Source organism: Octopus bimaculoides, chromosome 9, assembly GCF_046866305.1.
Source record: "Octopus bimaculoides isolate indiv1 chromosome 9, ASM4686630v1, whole genome shotgun sequence".
In the NCBI taxonomy this organism is placed as follows: Eukaryota; Metazoa; Mollusca; class Cephalopoda; order Octopoda; family Octopodidae; genus Octopus; species Octopus bimaculoides.
Genome location: NC_142936.1, coordinates 88,337,529 through 88,344,013, shown reverse-complemented (window position 1 = coordinate 88,344,013; position 6,485 = coordinate 88,337,529). Strand labels below are relative to the sequence as shown.

Here is a 6,485-nt window from a genome sequence, read left to right as displayed (position 1 = left end):
GTGGTAGCAAAGAAGTCCACTGGTTTGTTCACTTGTCTGTGCTCCAATGGAGTTGTGAAGACACTTTTGAATTTCTCATTCAGTACCTCACTGATCCTAGTTGGACTGTCTGTGAGGGAGCCATCCTTTTCGAAGAGGGGTCCAATCTTGCAGCGTACTGAAACTGTTTCTTTTGCGTAATAAAAGAAGGCCTTTGGGTTTGACTTAATGTTTTTTATAACCCAGGCTTCTTTGTCTGCTCTCTCCTTCACATAGGATTGTTGCAGCCTTTTTTCGATCTCCATCAGTGTCGTTTTTAGGCGGGACCTTTGGCCATTCTTGGGATGCTGGTTGAGTCGATTTGCAACTTTCGTCCGTCGTCTCATGAGCATCTTCCTCTCCCTTGGAATCTTGTTCCTATTTGTTTTGGCCTTGTGCTCTGGGATATATTTCTGGCTTATGGCTTGCACAGTAGACATGAAACATTCTAGTTTCATGTCAATGTCTGGTGTGGAGAGACATTTTGGCCAATCCTCTCTGAGGATATATATATATGTATATACGTGCACGTATGTATACAATTATGTATATATATAAATGTATACATACATATATATATATATATATATATATATATATATATATATATATATATTTACACACACACACACACACACACACACATATATATATATATATATATATATATATATATATATATATATATATATATATATAGGCGCAGGAGTGGCCGTGTGGTAAGTAGCTTGTTCACCAACCACATGGTTCCAGGCTCAGTCCCAATGTGTGGCATCTTGGGCAAGTGTCTTCTACTATAGCCTCGGGCCGACCAAAGCCCTGTGAGTGGATTTGGTAGACGGAAACTGAAAGGAGCCTGTCGTATATATATATATATATATATATATATATATGAGAGAGTAGTAGTAGTTTATTCTCACGCAAGAAAGAGTGTAGGAGAGTTAGATTTGGAGATGAATACGCATACGAGTCTTAAAACGAATTGTAGTTTTCGATTTTGTTGACAAATTATTAAAATGTCATACTGGTTTCAACGAATTTTGTTTTTTAATGTTAAATAAAAGAAATAATGTTTAAAGGGAGATTGAAGTTACAAGCAAGATAATATTCAGTAAAACATGTTTTAAAAAAATCTAAGATTTTGACAAATCACAATATTAATAAAATTTCACAGTAACTCGATATAATAAAAGTTCGAACGTTCGTTGAATCTCGTAACAATCACACATGTCTGTCAGTTTTGTAGTATTGAAAGCAACAAATTATATTAATAATTAGATACGAGGAAGTTTTAACAATCTAGGAAAAACATATAGAAAAAAGTGTATTCTGTACGCTTTATGTTCTAGTACACGAGGGAGAATCCTTCGTCACAGGCGTTACTGGTGAAAACCTGAACTGTTTTCAGTTGAAGCTGCTTGTATATATAGGTTTTAAGAAATAGTTTTAAGTTCTGATTGGTTATAAATTTAACGACCTCACCTGTTTTCCCTCGCATGTGAGCTTGTGTTTTGTTTGACTGACGGCCTGGAGGCATCACTTGTTTCCCGGATGTTCTGTTTACATATTTTGGTTTGTCAGTCGACCAGCGTTCTTGTTGGTTGTCTTCATTTGTTCATTTGATTTTGACCAATAGTGATCCAGGTCTCTAGTTGGTTGATTCTCTGTATACGTCATTTGTTTGTGAAATGTCTTCGTAACTTGTTTTTTAAATTTTTTCTGTTGGTTGTACCGCTTTCTGGTTGGGTGATTCTCTGAAGCAGTTACATGATTCGGTAATTATATTTTTCTTTCTTCTTTTGTAAGTCCAGTTTTGAACAGACGTAAAACCTAATTTTTTAAACCTAGGGCAAATTCAGAGTGTTCAGAAAGTGCAAGATATAATTGTACAAGAATTTGAAATTAGGGTTTCAAATCCCAAAGGAAATCTTTTACATCATCTTTAGGTTCATTTTTGTCGTTATTCTCCTGTGTTGTCATAGAATATTTGATGGTTGTTTATGTTCCTTAATAAACATAGTTTCCTTATTTAATTAGAATTGAGTTGAAGCGTTTGCGATGCATTCATATACACGGAAGATTTGATATCTAGGATGTTTGTTCGTGGAGACCAGATGAAAATGTTTGCCAGTTTACCGGTATTCTGTTCTCATAGTCAAGCTCGTTTGTCCCATGCGGTCTCCACCAAATTCAATGACATAATTTAAATTCCTCCATGCAGTGTTGAAATATCCTCGTATGTTGAATGTTTGCCCTGACTCCCTTATTGTCATTCACAGAACAAGCCTACTGTTTTCCGTCGTAATTTGAGATCTTTGGAACGGGGTGTATTATTAACTAGTAAGGCTGATCTTCTACGATCTTCGTTTATTGTTTTGCTCTTATGGTCATTTGGAAGTTCGTTGCCGGTTTTACAGTCCTATCTCGTTAAATAGTCATTTTCGTTTTCCATTAGTTCCTTTTGGGAAAGTTGGATGAAGGTAGTAAGTTTCTTCATTATTTAGGACTGTTAGTAATTCTTCACTTTTTCATTGTAAGTGTTCTCACAACGAAGAATTAGTGTAGTGTTTATACAGTATTCCAAGTTCTTAACAACTTCAGCACTAAATTTATCACCTCTTTGGTAACTTTATCTTAATCATTGTTAAAATCAATTCTGATTTCCTATTCTTTTCGGCTGGCATTTGATTTAAATTTCGGATGTGGTAGTAAAGCTTAAGGAAAATTGACAATAAAATCACAATTTGTCCAGCGTTTGTTCCCGTTTTTGTTAGCCAGTAGTTACTTCTATTAAGAAGAATTGATTCGTAAATAGAAATGTACTTTACAAAAAAATGTTTTGTTTTATCTTTTACTTCTTTTAGTCATTGTACTGCGGCCATGGTGGAGCAACCATGAAGGGATTCGCTCGAACAAATCGACTGTGTACCACTTATTTTCAAAGCTTAGTACTTAAACCCACAACCATGTGATCGCTAAGGAAACGTCTTCCTCAATAGCAATGCATAACAGATGAATGCATAATCAAAAATCTTGTAAAACACAAAAATTTATAAGAAACAAGACCATCATACACAGTTAAATACTCAAATTCAAAATGTTTTCATCAAATATGAGGTCGACCATAATTACCAGTAATATTTACGGATCTTAAAGTAGCGAGCTGGCAGAATCGTTAGCGCGTTTAACAAAATGCTTAGCGACAGTTTGTCCATCTTCTGATTTCAAATTCTACCGAATTCGATTTTGGCTTTCATACTTTTGTGGACTATAGAATAAGTACCAGTTGAACACAGAGGTCGATCTAATCCTTCGAAATTACTGGCCTCGAGCCAAAAATTTGAAATCAATATTTATCACTCTTCTAACGCACCCAAAACCTCCATGTATGATAACTGCCACTGCTACTAATACTACGGCTGCTTCTGCTGCTACTACCACTACTACAGCTGCTGCTGCTGCTACTACTACAACAGCAGCGTCTAGACATTATTTAATATTGCTTAGAGATGTCTTAAAGTGATAATTATGAATTATAGACCCTTCTTTAGATGTTTGAAACTTTTAAAAACTTTCCGAAACATTTTTCTATAAAACATTTTTAACACAGGTTTCTTTTTCCTTAAAACACAATTTTTTTCCCCTCCTTTCCGTGACTCATTGTTACTTTAACGTAGAATGCTTTCCATTCTTTGTTTTATATCTGGCTTCTTCTCAGCAATTTCTTTGTGAATTTTTTTTCACTATCTCATTTGGATAGGTATCTTCGTTATAGATTTTACTTTGAACTGGTAGTTTTCACACACACACACACACACACACACACACACACACACACACACACACACACACACACACACACACATACACATATACACACGTACTAATGTATACATATCTATGCATATATAAGCATATATATGTATGTATATACATATATATATATATATATATGCACTCATTCATACAGAAAAACAAACATACATAGATGTGCACACACATACATACATACATACATACATACACTTGCATACATACATACACACATGCATACATACACACACATACATACACATACACATACACACATACATATATACACATACGCATACATACATACATGCATAAACAAATACACATATACACACACATGCATAAACACACATTCATACGTACATGCATACATACACACATACATACAAACACACATGCATACATATATACATACACATATGCATACACACATATACGCATAAACACACATACATACCTCCACACATGCATACACACATGCATACACACATACATACATACATACATACATACATACATACATACATACATACATACATACTGATTATCACACCACTTAACATTTTCTGCGAAAGCGTAATTACTTTAAAAGATATTCATTCTTGTTGCTGTTGTTGTTGCTGCTGTTGTTGTTGATGTTGTTACTGTTGATGTTCCTTCTGTATCTGCTGCTGCTGCTGCTGTTGGTGATGTTAATATTGTTGCCGTTCTTGCTCTTTTTAGTGCTGCTTTGCGCCATGACTTCGCACTTCGACAAGATTTGTAATCAGAGTCATTCCCAACATGATATTTCTGTTTTTTCCCCATATGTCCAACTCTCCAATTTCACGTATTCCCTTTTGTTATTGTTTTAACCGTACCTTGTTATCTGAGTGAAACAACGCTTCCATTCCTTGCCGAGCGAGCCACCGCATGAATTCCTCTCAATCTACAATGGAAATTGTAAGAAGTAACAGAGCAAAACATAAAACAATAGAAACATAACGAAAACTCGTAAAATGTAGTTTTAGTTCTATGCTAATAATGTTTTAGGCCGTAAAGCGGCGAGCTGGCAGAAACAGTAGCATGTCGGGCGAAATGCTCTGCTGTATTTCGTTTGTCTTTACGTTCTGAGTTCAAATTGCACCGAGATCGACTTTGCCTTTCATCCTTTCGGGGTCGATAAATTAAGTATTACTTGCGTACTGAGATCGATCTAATCGACTGGGACCCCTCTCCAAAAATTTCGGACTTTGTGCCTAAGGTAGAAAAGAATATATCTTTAAAAAGTGACGAGCTGGCAGAATCGTTAGCACGCCGGGCGAAATGCTTAGCAGTATTTTGTCTGTCTTTACGTTCTGAGTTCAAATTGCGCCGAGGTCGACTTCGCCTTTCATCTTTCTGGGGTCAATAAATTAAGTGCCAGTTGCGTATTCGGGTCAATCTAATCGACTGGCCTCCTCCCCCAAAATTTCGAGCCTTGTGCCTACAGTAGAAAAGAATACTGTTTAAGGTAGTATGTTGACAATATTGTTACAGTATTGGATAAAATACCTACAACAGCTATACCTCGTGGTATTCATCCCAACTCGCTGAACATGAACTTTGACGGTTGTTCTTTACTGGAATGGATAAATATATTAGCAGTTCTCTGCAGTGGATTGACCAAAGGAGATCTGATGCAATATCTTACGAGTGTATATTCCAGAGCTTTACGTTTTTAGTTCGATTTCCATGTTGATGTCCAAAACTAGAGCTAATCTTCCTCCCACGGTAGCACCACCACCAAGCCAATGTTTCTTTTTGCCCCTTGTGGGCAAGAAAGAAACGAAACCCAGTGCTTCTTAACGTTGAGAGGTAGACATTCAACCCGTAACGGCCTACTAGTACATCATCTGTCAGAGGCAAACGGTAACACAGAAATACCTTAATAATTGTAAGTCCAGAGGGAGTTGATAATATTTATGATTCTCTAAATGTGTGACTCTGAGGAATTTCAAGAAATCAAAGACTCATTTATTGTTCACTTCTCCCCAACGTTTATTATTGTTATGTTGGTTTGTTTGACGTATTGTTGCCGGTTCGAAAATGTGCTCTGTTAAATCAGAATTTATTGAAAAATAAAGTAGAGGAAATATTCTCAGAAATAATTGCATGGCAAAAATCTTGACATAAATTCGTTTTTTTTTTTTAACATTAATTCCCTTTTCCCCGGATCTGAAAATGTGTCTACCAATTTAATTGGATATATAGATGCATACACAGACACACAGACACAGGCACAGACACACGCACACATATGCATGCATATATATATATATATATATATATATATATATATATATATATATATATATATATATATATATATATACATATACATATATATATATATATATATATATATATATATATATATATATATATATATATATATATATATATATATATATGCAGGATAGAGGGAATGGCACACACAGAGAAATAAAGATAGGAGAGGGAGAGAGAAATATAGATACAAACATACATCCATATGTTTATATAAGAAGGTAAGGGCCAAAACACTTGCCTAACGGTGTGCTTCTTCTGTGAAGACCTGCCTGTTCAGTTCCTTAAGTGTTTCCAATCACTATATACACACACACAAGATTGCAATTCAAGCGACAATTATTTTC

At 35.3% G+C, this 6,485-nt stretch overlaps 1 long non-coding RNA gene across 2 annotated transcripts in view; it reads right to left on the bottom strand.

The window, feature by feature from the left end:
• Positions 1–4,750, bottom strand: part of LOC149134243 (uncharacterized) — a 10,192-nt gene extending 5,442 nt beyond the window's left edge. The window contains exon 1 of one of the 2 annotated variants that reach the window (XR_016242996.1): positions 4,416–4,750. This is a non-coding gene — a long non-coding RNA (uncharacterized LOC149134243). Of the gene's footprint in view, positions 1–1,500; positions 2,470–4,415 lie in introns of those variants that run through there. The other variant, XR_016242997.1, reaches the window with a different exon arrangement.
• Positions 4,751–6,485: the final 1,735 nt, after the last annotated feature.